Source organism: Sinohyriopsis cumingii, chromosome 5, assembly GCF_028554795.1.
Source record: "Sinohyriopsis cumingii isolate HCF-2022 chromosome 5, ASM2855479v2, whole genome shotgun sequence".
NCBI lineage: Eukaryota > Metazoa > Mollusca > Bivalvia > Unionida > Unionidae > Sinohyriopsis > Sinohyriopsis cumingii.
In genome coordinates this window covers 45646819-45659542 of record NC_142965.1, presented here as the reverse complement: position 1 = coordinate 45659542, position 12724 = coordinate 45646819, and the positions used below count along the sequence as shown (strand labels likewise).

Below are 12724 nucleotides of genomic sequence, written 5' to 3'. Positions count from 1 at the left end.
GAAAAGAAATAACCATCAATTTGCCAATGTGTAGGTAGAGTAGTGTGAATATAAACACTAACTCTTTTCTAAGATAGTGTGAGGGTATGTGTTTGTGTGTTGGTGCTTGTAAGAGCTAAGGTATGTTTGTGTGAATAGTAGATTATGGGTTTCTTTATTGTTTCTTAGCGTATGTGGAGAGTATAGTTTGGGTTTTGTAACCGCTCACGTACGATTGTGTGGATAGTAGATTATGGATTTTGTTTATTGTTTCTTAGCGTATGTGTTTGTGTGTTTGTGTTTGTGTGTTTGTGTTTGTACCCGCTCACGTAAGATTGTGTGGATAGTAGATTATGTATTTGTTTATTGTTTCTTAGCGTATGTGTTTGTGTATTTGTGTTTGTGTGTTTGTGTTTGTGTGTTTGTGTTTGTGTGTTTGTGTTTGTACCCGCTCACGTACGATTGTGTGGATAGTAGATTATGGATTTGTTTATCGTTTCTTAGCGTATGTGTTTGTGTATTTGTGTTTGTGTGTTTGTGTTTGTGTGTTTGTGTTTGTACCCGCTCACGTAAGATTGTGTGGATAGTAGATTATGGATTTGTTTATTGTTTCTTAGCGTATGTGTTTGTGTATTTGTGTTTGTGTGTTTGTGTTTGTGTGTTTGTGTTTGTACCCGCTCACGTACGATTGTGTGGATAGTAGATTATGGATTTGTTTATCGTTTCTTAGCGTATGTGTTTGTGTGTTTGTGTTTGTGTGTTTGTGTTTGTACCCGCTCACGTAAGATTGTGTGGATAGTAGATTATGGATTTGTTTATTGTTTCTTAGCGTATGTGTTTGTGTATTTGTGTTTGTGTGTTTGTGTTTGTGTGTTTGTGTTTGTACCCGCTCACGTACGATTGTGTGGATAGTAGATTATGGATTTGTTTATCGTTTCTTAGCGTATGTGTTTGTGTGTTTGTGTTTGTGTGTTTGTGTTTGTACCCGCTCACGTAAGATTGTGTGGATAGTAGATTATGGATTTGTTTATTGTTTCTTAGCGTATGTGTTTGTGTATTTGTGTTTGTGTGTTTGTGTTTGTACCCGCTCATTGAGTCATCCACCCTTGTGTCTTCCATGATGTTTAGGACGGACATGCTCATGTATGTCAGGTCCAAGTGGACTGTTGTTGATAGGACAGATACTAGTCAATGGATGAGGAGAGTTTACATAGAAAGACAAGGATGTCTCAAGAGGGTACTTGTGTATGGACCGGTAGTTAGAAGGAGTTTAAGAAGAAGAAGAAGAAGATGTGACAGATGCCATCTATGTTAATATTAATATTAACATAAACCCAAAGGCCCTTTTCAGGGCCAGCCATATTTCTCGAAAAGAGATAGCCTTTCCATTGCCTACCCCTTTTCTAAATTTAAATTTAAATTTAAATTTAAAAAAAACTTTAAAAAAAAAAAAAAAAAAAAAAATCCCATATTCAATTCCCCTTGTCCCTAGACAAACCCAAACTCTATTCCCATGTTAATTTCCCTTGTCCCTAGACAGACCCAAACTCTATGTTAAATTCCCATTGTCCCTAGAGTGACCCACGATTTTTCTCCATGTTAAATTTCCATTGTCCCTAGAGTGTCCCAGGGGTTATTTTAATGCTAAGTCCCATTGTCCCTAGGGTATCCCACTTAACTACTTATATATATATATATATATATATATATATATATATATATATATATATATATATATATAACATTCACACAATATAGCACAACACACATAGCAAACAAAGGACGTAGGAGACCTCTAGCTAAGGTCACTGGAAAAATGTAGGGAAGGGATTTCGAGATAAGTGAAAGAAACCTGCCTCGGATAAACAACCCTATAGATAACACTGGGGACAATAAATAAATACCCCATCAAAAATTTAACTTAAATACATTTTTGATCAAATTTTTTGTTTATAACAAAAAAACAAACAACACATCTTTGGGTAAGATACTCACATATAAAACACCTTTTCTTTTTTTTCGACAAGTGAGTGTGTGTGGGGTATCTCTCTGGTGCCCCCCCCCCCCAATAAAAAAGTTAAAAGGGCGGGAAAGGGAGTTTTAGAAACTTCGGACGAGATTGGAACAAAGGCTTCTGAGGTAACATATCTTCGCTGAATCTGTTTTGCTATCCTAACTAGGTGTAGTACGATTTATAAGTTATTATGTGCATTTAATTTGGAAGAAATTTAATCTTCCATGTATAGCTGAATTACCAACATGTCGTAATGTAGTGTAAAGCGAATTAGTATACATGTATGTGTCTTTTATAATTTGAAGGTAGGAAATGCGTAGGAATATTGTTGATGTTGATAGTTTACTATATCGAGAATTAGGGATATGTGTGTATGTGTCAGAAGTCTGTAATATTATTGTTGTTGTTATAGCCTTTATTATAGAACAAGTGTATGGAATATTTAGATGTGAGTGTACGAGTTTACCTAATGATTTAATTACCATTATGCTGATGAAAGGTCTGAGAGAGCATGTTAATTTTCCTGTGTTCGAACAAGGAGGCACCATTGTACGTCCCTTCTAATCCACAGGAAGCTTTCCGGGTGGCATCGGGCGCCACCCGAAGATTAGAGAGGAGAAGCCGTGGAGAGCACGTAAAGTAACGCAGTTGTGCGAGGAAGGAGGGCGAGAGAACGGAAACGAGGGTACCAGAAGTACCGACAAGGAGGCATATAGAACAAACACGAGGGTACAGGAAGTACGATCAGAAGAGCATGAAAACGGAACAAGGGTACCGGAAGTACCGAAAGGAATACAAGGTGGAAGTTACAGGTCAGTAACATAGAAGGGACACGGAAGGAAACCCTGTCACCATTCATTTTGGGGCTATTTATCCTTTAAATTATCCTTCCTTTTCTGAGGTTAGTAAGGGACGGATGAATAATCTTGCTGATCAGAATCTTATATGCACCACACACACACACACACTTGATCTATGTCGTAATTATCTGGAAAAATTCTGTCATGAAAAATAAATTTGTTTCTTGAACCTCTAAGGTCATAATCAAGGTTAGATACAGAATTCAAATTCAATTAAATAATCTATTTATAACTTACGAACAGACAAAAAACACGAGAGTTGTTGCCCAAGTCTCTAATTACGAACAAAGGTCAAGCGAATAATACAAATTAAATATACATAATACCTATCACTTAAGTCTTAGTAATTTTTAATAATTCAAAATATCATTTTTCATTCCTTTTCACTGATTTTATTTAATTTCATTCATTTATTTTTTCTTAATTCGTTGTCATTATTTTGCAGTCATATATAATCATTCTAGGAATTTGGCACCGCGTGTAAAGATGGAAAGCTAATTTTGTAACATTATATATTTAATAACGATAATATAAACTATTCGCGCCAGGTCGTCGAGGAGAGCGGGCTGCTTTTGTGCGCTCTAGAACAGGCTTTTTCGTTTGTTTTCATTATTGGCAATGGCACGTACAAAGCAAACTGGATAGAAGAAAACAGGAAGAGTATGAAGGCATTGCACCTTACACCTTTGTACTTTTCAATTTTCATTTTTCTTTCATTTATATTGTATTTTTTGCCTTTGTGTCCTTTTTTCGCTTTTGTATATTTTGATATTTAGGACTTTTATCCTTGTAGGGACAAGGTCATTTTTGATCTGGGGTCTAAACACCATTTCATTACATATCCAAATATTGAGGGGTTAACCGTCTATTTATCGTGAGAAATTAAATCAAACCTTCGCAAAAAAGTAAATAGTGGTGTCTAACCTTAGAGAGGAAAGCTCAGAGATTGGAGAAAGATGGAGGAAGATTTAGAGTTAATTAGTGAAAGACCGAGAGGTACTAAGCTGAGTACCTACTTGAAAACGATGGTGGAAAATAGAGTCCTATTAGCATACCACCCATCTGGATGCCAGTTATTGGATTTTGGAAATGTAACCACAGCACCTAGACAGGGGGAAATATTAACCGTGCTAAACGTAATGGGCATATACATCGGAAAGATGGAGGGACTCCAGAATGCGGGATACAACAAATACATGTTGTATCCCAAACAGTACGATACACCCTTTCTGTCAATCGAGTCATTTGAGGTTAAGGGAGCGATAGCTCAAATAAGGGCTGCCCCTCCCTTCACAAGGGAGATTGAACCCAAGTTAACTGAAGCACATGTTTCGGGTCTCCCGCTCGAAATAGAGACACAAGAATTCATAAGCAAAGTTGAATCTAAGTTTAAAGCCATGGTGAAGACAAGCAAAATGGACACAATTTGGGGTTTTAGGCCTATAAAATCGGGGGTTAGAATCCTCATCATGCCCAGAGAAGAGGCAAGAAAATTACCGACTTTCTTCTACGTAATGGAGTTTCGCGTAAAAAGTTGGTACAAGGGATGTGATGACGATAGGAAGTGTCCCAAATGCAGTCAAATGGGTCACCCCCCGCCCCCACCCACCCCCAAAAAAAGACTACAAAAACAGCTGGTAATACCACAAACAACCACAACAACTACAAACACATACGCTAGTAAAGTTGCAACTAGCAACATACCTACAAATGAAATAGAGATGAATGCACAAATAGGAAATCTCATTTCGTTGATGAGACAGGTGGGAGAGTACGCAAACAATGAGCAAGAAAACTCCCAACAAATGCAAACTCAACAGGTACAACAGGATATGAATGGTGTAAACTTAGAAGAATCCCAGGCAAATCCTGGGTGGGCTACTATCCTGAGCCCAAACAAAACAGGAAAATTCCAGACTCCCCGTAAAGAAACGGTGGAAACCAGCAATAGATTTGACCTCTACAGGAAAAGGAAACCTCCACTCACGAGGGGGATGACGTGAGTGAGGGAGAGAAGACAGACTTGTCTGGGTTATCTTCCCATACCCACTCTACACCCTTACAAAAAAAAAAAAAAACACTGAAAAAAAGGAAAGCTAAAACAGTATCACCCTCGTCATAAGAGTGCTCTCTTTATGAAATTGAAAATGACACCCCTGAAACAGCTCATGGGAAAAACGAGGCCAATATGCTGAAATTCAAACTCAAAAAGAAACGACTAGAACAAATAAATGAGTCAGACAGACAAAAGGAAGACGAAATTACAACGGATGAAAGCGACAATGACGAAAACGAAGACAGCGATGAATTTGAGACAGGAACTGAATATGACAGCATGACAGATGACACAAAACGGACCGGAGACACTATGGAAACTGAAATGGAAATGGATACGGAAAACACGACAGACAAAACCAACAGAAATAAAGAAGAATCCCTAGACACACCAAATGACAGTACAACAGGGGGAGACCCAGTGCCCCCACCCCCAACAAATATAACTATCTCATCTAAATTACCAACATAACTTCAGCTTCAATAATTTAAAATTAAAATGCTACAATGAATATAACCATAAAAGCGGCAACCTGGAGAGAAGACAAAAATGGAAGGAAAAAACTTTCGTTTATTGTCGATAAATGTAAATGGGATTAACAGAGAGAAAATTTTAAAATTAAGTGATATATGAAACTATGACGTAATGTTTCTGCAAGAAACACACGATGGCTTTACTAAAGAGCTAATCACACTTTGTGAAGAAAAAATGAATGTAATTATATTACTAAATGATTTTAAAGGGAAAGTGTAAGAGAGGGAGTCGCCACATTAGTAAGAAATAAAAAGAGGTTAAATGGGAAAGGAAAGAGGAAGGGGAATTTTTGAAAGGGAGGTTGATACATGTATTTTTAGAAGGTGTGCATTTTGTTAATACCTATATTCCGGCTAATAATTACCACAAACAGCAATTCATTGAAAAACTATCAAAATATATGGAGAAATATACTATGGAAGATCTAATTTTAGGGGGTGTTTTAAATTGGGTAGGGGACAACATTGGCAGAATATGACCTTTAACTACTAGTGATTTAAGATTTAAACCAGAAATGGAAAAATTTATAGCAAACCATAACCTGGTAGATATTTGCAGATGTTTAAATATGCCTAGAAGGGAATTCACTTTTGAATATAAAACAGTAAATGGGAGTAGACTTGCTAAATTTATTGGAACAAATTTTGCGAAACACATATATAAAGAAACAGGAATAATAGACTTTAAAATATCTGACCATAAACTCATTTTTCTGGAATTAGGAATAAAAAATAAAAATAGATGGGGAAGAGGGAGCTGGAAATTTAGTAATAAAATTTTAGAGGAATTAGATTTTGTTGAAGAAATAAAAAAAAGATATTCAAAATTTTATAGATAAAGGGAATAGTGATATTATAGAGAAATGGGACATACTAAAGAAAAATTTTAAACAAAAGGCAATTAAATTCTCGAAAAAAGGAGCGAAAAAATTAAGTTAGAAAAAGAAGCGATAGAAAACCTATTAAATAATGACATTACACATGATTTTAAACATAATCTAAAAGATAGACTGGCAAAAATAATAAAACATGAGCAAAAAGGGAAAGAAATCAGAGCAGGGAAATTTACGGAAATATATAGAAGGGCTGAGGGGTTACACAAAAGAGAAGAAATAAGGAGAGGGGGAGAGAAATGCCTAGAGAGGTTAAAACTAGATAATAATGAGAAGGCAACATATAAAGATAAAATACTCAAACACATTAAAGAATACTATACTGAGCTATACAAATCACAAGAGATAGATGATAAGACAATTGACGAATACTTACAAGAAATAAAATGCGAGATGATATCATCAGAACATAAGAACTTATGTGATGATTTCATCTCGATAAATGAAATTACAGGTATAATTAAAAACCTATCCAAAGGGAAGTCACCAGGTAGAGATGTACTCATCGTGGAATTCTATAAAAAGTTCTGCGTTGAGTTGTCGCCAATACTTGAATGGTTATATAACAATATATTACTAAGGAATAGTACAAAGTCCAACAGTATGAGGGAAGGTTTAATTACACTAATATATAAAGGGAAGGGAGACAGGGATGATTTAAAAAAACTGGAGGCCCATCTCCCTCCTAAACATAGATTACAAAATTCTAAGCAAGATTTTAGCAGAAAGAGTTAGGCATGGAATGGACAAAATTATCAATATAAATCAAACATGTGGGTCAAAAGGGAGGGACATACAGAACAATATTCTAAGTATTAAAACAATAATAGACTATATCAACGATTCAGGTCAAAAAGGTGCTATGGTACTTTTTGACCAAGAAAAAGCCTTTGATAGATTAGAACACAACTATATAAAGAAAGTTCTAGAGAAATTTGGGTTTGGAAACAATTTCCAAAAGTGGACTAAAATCCTATATAATAAAATAACCTCAAGAGTACAGGTAAATGGAGCAAGCACAGGACAATTTGATATTAAAAGATCAGTGAGGCAAGGCTGCCCACTATCCATGGTATGATATGTAATAGAAAAAGAAATTCTAAGTATAAAAATACGACTAAATAAAAAGATAGAAGGCATTAAAGTTCCAAATATTAAAGAGGAGGTAAAAATGCTACAACATGCAGACGATTGCACAAACGTTATTAAAGATCCTAATTTCTTTAAACATCTTGAGAAGGAATTTCAAAAATTTCGGAAAGTTTCAGGATCTAGAATAAATCATGACAAAACGGAAATTTTAAAGATAGGAAACTGGTGGGGGGACTATCCTGGATTACCACCACAGCAAATCAAAGACAGGGTTAAAGCACTATGTATATACTTTGGGAAAGACGAAGAAAAGGAAAACTGCAAACAAATGAAAATAAAAATAAATGAGAATGTGAAAATCTGGGCGCTTACGCCATTATGCCTCATGGAACGGGCCCAAGTGGCCAAAACATACATGTACGCAAACATTAACTACATTTTAAAAATCAATTGATATAAAAAATGAAATAGTTCACAAAATTGATAGCGAAATCATCAACTACATATGGGACTTGATGATTTCGCTATCAGTTTTGTGAAGTATTTCATTTTTAACATCAAACTACATATGGGACTTTAAAACACATTATGTTAATAAAGAAACTATATATAGAGCGGGGGGGGGGGGGCTAGCAATACCTAGCCCCATACTAGTTAAATGTGCAAACATACTAAACAGATTTAAAAGATTGTATGCAGAGCCGAAAATACTATGGGAATTGCTATACGTTTATTGGTTCGGGTTTTTCATGAGTAATAAGAAGGAAACTTATCAGATCAATAGATTAACAAAAAGATTAGAGGTACCTAGGAAATTCAGGAGTATCAAAGAACTTTTACAGAAATGTAGGGACAACAAGGGATTATGGGACACAAATGAAAAACTAACCTTTACATAGATAAGAGAGGTAATAACCAGTAAAATTAAATGCAAGATAGAGCTAGAGAATGTTCATGTAAACTGTGACAGAGTATGGGGGCAGTGGGTCAAACTAGGCTCCCTAAAAATCCAAAGCCTCTGCTTCAAATACATGCATAATGCATGGTTGACAGGAGAGGTTGCAGTGAGACGGCGTATGGTCAGAGTACCGCCACTATGTCCACTGTGCAAAAAAGCCACTTTTAGTAAACACCATACAATAATCCAATGTGAAAAAAGGAAATTACAAAGACTAAGAATAGTAGCTGAAATAAGTAAAAAAAAATACATATAAAATACAGAACATCTTGTATTTAGACGGCATATTTGACAAGAAAACACTCTATTTGATTACAGATTATATAACTGAGACAATAAAAGAATGCGGACAAATCATTGTGATTGGAAGAGACTGAGTGCTGGAGGCGAGAAGTGGGGGGGGGGGGGGCGGTGGGCCAGGGTATACCATCCCTTAAGGATGGATACCAGAAACGGACCTTGGCACCCCAACTCACCCACCGGCTTAGACCTTAGTACTCGGAAATAAGAATCCAACCTCACAAAATTCCTTAAGTAAATTCTATTAAGAATGATAACTATTAACAAAAATAAAGGAAAAATATATATAAATAGAGGGAAGGGACAGGGGACCTATATGGGGAAAGTACTAATCGAGGACGCCATGGGGCTAAGTCACAAGGCGCTACGCGAAGTGGACAGGCCCATGAAAGAACTTGGAAATACACACCATATAGGAAACTATGCATACACACACGAATAAAAGGGTGTTATAAATATAGGTTAATAGGGCTATTACTTACTTTCACTATGCTATCCTTTCTAGACTATACAGCTCCCATTTACTTACTGTCACTATACTATCCTTTCTAGACTATACAGCTCCCATTTACTTACTTTCACTATACTATCCTTTCTAGACTACACAGCTCCCATTTACTTACTTTCACTATACTATCCTTTCTAGACTATACAGCTCCCATTTACTTACTTTCACTATACTATCCTTTCTAGACTACACAGCTCCCATTTACTTAGACTATACAGCTCCCATTTACTTACTTTCACTATGCTATCCTTTCTAGACTATACAGCTCCCATTTACTTACTTTCACTATGCTATCCTTTCTAGACTATACAGCTCCCATTTACTTACTTTCACTATACTATCCTTTCTAGACTATACAGCTCCCATTTACTTACTTTCACTATACTATCCTTTCTAGACTATACAGCTCCCATTTACTTACTTTCACTATACTATCCTTTCTAGACTATACAGCTCCCATTTACTTACTTTCACTATACTATCCTTTCTAGACTATACAGCTCCCATTTACTTACTTTCACTATACTATCCTTTCTAGACTATACAGCTCCCATTTACTTACTTTCACTATCCTATCCTTTCTAGACTATACAGCTCCCAATTACTTACTTTCACTATGCTATCCTTTCTAGACTGTACAGCTCCCATTTACTTACTTTCACTATGCTATCCTTTCTAGACTGTACAGCTCCCATTTACTTACTTTCACTATGCTATCCTTTCTAGACTATACAGCTCCCATTTACTTACTTTCACTATGCTATCCTTTCTAGACTATACAGCTCCCATTTACTTACTTTCACTATACTATCCTTTCTAGACTATACAGCTCCCATTTACTTACTTTCACTATACTATCCTTTCTAGACTATACAGCTCCCACTGTATAGTCTCCAACCCCCCTTGCGGGTTTGACTCCAATAAAAGCAATTTCGGCCATTTTGTTTCCTAAATAAAGTAGACTCGGCCTGCTCGAGCGAGGAGAAATATATACAAATAAATGAAATATGGACCCTAGCTCGAGCACAGTCAGTCTTATTCTAATGTATGCGAGAAACGACACGAATGATCACACACATGAGACACTAGGCCCATTTTTATTCAAATATTTACACCGTTTACTCGCCAAAATTCAAAATTGAAAATACGCTTAAAGTAAATCATTGGAGACTACATCCAATAATCATATAATAGGACAACTGGGATTTTGAATTTGATTAATTGATGCTGTCCCCACATGAAAACGATATAGCATACACACAATACAGCATACACATATAGCATACATGGGCCATAGGCGACCTCTAGCAAAGGTCAACTACATAACTAGGGAAGGAATTCCGCGAAAGGTGATTAAAACCTATCTCGGATGAACAACCCTATAGAAACACTAGGGAACTCTAGAAATACCCCAACCAAAATATTTCTAAAATAACATTTCATTCAAAACTCTTTTTATAAAATTAAGCAAACAACACACCTTTGGGGGATACAAAAACACATCTGTCTGGTGCCCCCCCCCCCAAAAAAAAAGATAATATGAACCAAGTAATGTTTAATAATGATTATGATAAGTAATGCAACGAGGTAAGCAACGTGTCTTACATGACAATACACGCATGTTTTTGCCTCTTACTCAAACACGAAGTGAAGAAAGGGACTGGAAATGTTATAAAGATTTTAAGTATCAAAAACTGATTTTGAACTTGATTTAATTTAATTTTGTTTTATATTTTTAGGGTTGCTCTTTAACTCAGAAGGTTTGTGCAATAAATTTTATGAATTTCCCGAAATTGACTGTTTATGTGATACTCAATGTCTTCTGTGCTGATGTACGTCAAAACAAAATCGCATACATATCTACAGTTTCATTGGTACCAACTGCCTGACATTGCACAAGTGACCGATTCTACTACCTACTTTCGAAGCGGCCTTCTTGTACTACTCTCGGTTTAATCCTCGAAGGTAGAAGAATGTCTCAGCTGAACCTGTTTTTTCTCTCCAAGTTCTGACCTTTTTCTTGTTTTCAAGTAAAATTCATCTACACCACAAAATTATACCGAGGGCAACACTGACACAAAATGACCTCGTGTTGCCTATGTTGGATGTGTGTGCAAATGAAACATGAATTATTCAATATAGTTACCTGTGTTGTTAGCCTCTGCTGAATTTTCCTCGCTTGTATGTTTACTAATATTGGTATCGTCTTGTTGGTCCGTTATATTAATTGCTCCTACACATATCAACGTAAAAGACAACAATCCTAAAGAAAAAAAGAAGCATTATGTGTCAGAATGGAGACAGGTACTGATTCGAGGCAGGGGTGCGCATGCGTGTGTTCCTTTCCTGGTCCAAGAGATGTATAATAGCATTAACTTATTTCATTTTATTGTGTTTATGATCCTCCCCTCTTCTATGAAGGTATGCACAATTTCAATTTGCTTTGCCCACTTGCCGAGACAGAGATATAGTACTGTTTACATAATCAAATCTGATCGAATCGGCTACACATATGTGTGCTTGGAGAAGGCACATTATTCCAGTTTTATTGGCATTTAATAACATGTTTGGGTTGTTGTGCCGTAATACAACCAACAAATGCAAACGGTGTTAGCATAACAGCGTAGCCTAAGATAGCCATGTATATATATATAGAGAGAGAGAGAGAGAGAGAGAGAGAGAGAGAGTTTCTTCGTTGAGAATCAGAAAGAGACTCTCTCTCTCCTTACAGTCGATCCCGACGTACCTCACTGCCTAAGATGTAGCCGTATCTACACCGTTATCAGTGACACCCTTTTGTTTAGATATCCTGAACTCTTTCTTCTCTCTCTGTCTCTCTCTGTCTCTCTCTCTCTCTCTAACCATGGGCAAGGACATTTCTTCACTGACGACAAATCCCTTATGATAACAAGAAATGAGAAGAAGGGTATGTTACAAAACTCGTAGTAACATTGTGCTGCAATCAACTATTTCCCACAAAAACATTGTGCTGCTATCAAATGATTTCTAACAGTAACATAGTACTGCAATCAACTATTTCCCACAAAAACATTGTGCTGCTATCAAATGATTTCTAACAGTAACATAGTACTGCAATCAACTGATTTCCCACAATAACATAGTACTGCAATCAACAGATTTCTCACAATAACATAGTACTGCAATCAAATGATTTCCCACAATAACATAGTACTGCAATCAACTGATTTCTCACAATAACATAATACTGCAATCAACTGATTTCCCACAAAAACATTGTGCTGCTATCAAATGATTTCTAACAGTAACATAGTACTGCAATCAACTGATTTCTCACAATAACATAGTACTGCAATCAACTGATTTCTCACAATAACATAGTACTGCAATCAAATGATTTCCCACAATAACATAGTACTGCAATCAACTGATTTCTCACAATAACATAATACTGCAATCAACTGATTTTCCACAAAAACATTGTGCTGCTATCAAATGATTTCTAACAGTAACATAGTACTGCAATCAACTGATTTCTCACAATAACATAGT

The 12724-nt window shown here is 36.1% G+C and overlaps 1 long non-coding RNA gene across 1 annotated transcript in view; it reads right to left on the bottom strand.

The window, feature by feature from the left end:
* The window catches only part of LOC149799067 (uncharacterized), a 36124-nt gene extending 26850 nt beyond the window's left edge, over positions 1–9274 (bottom strand). Inside the window, exon 1 of the long non-coding RNA XR_016420863.1 lies at positions 9168–9274. This is a non-coding gene — a long non-coding RNA (uncharacterized LOC149799067). The remainder of the gene's footprint in view (positions 1–9167) is intronic.
* Positions 9275–12724: the final 3450 nt, after the last annotated feature.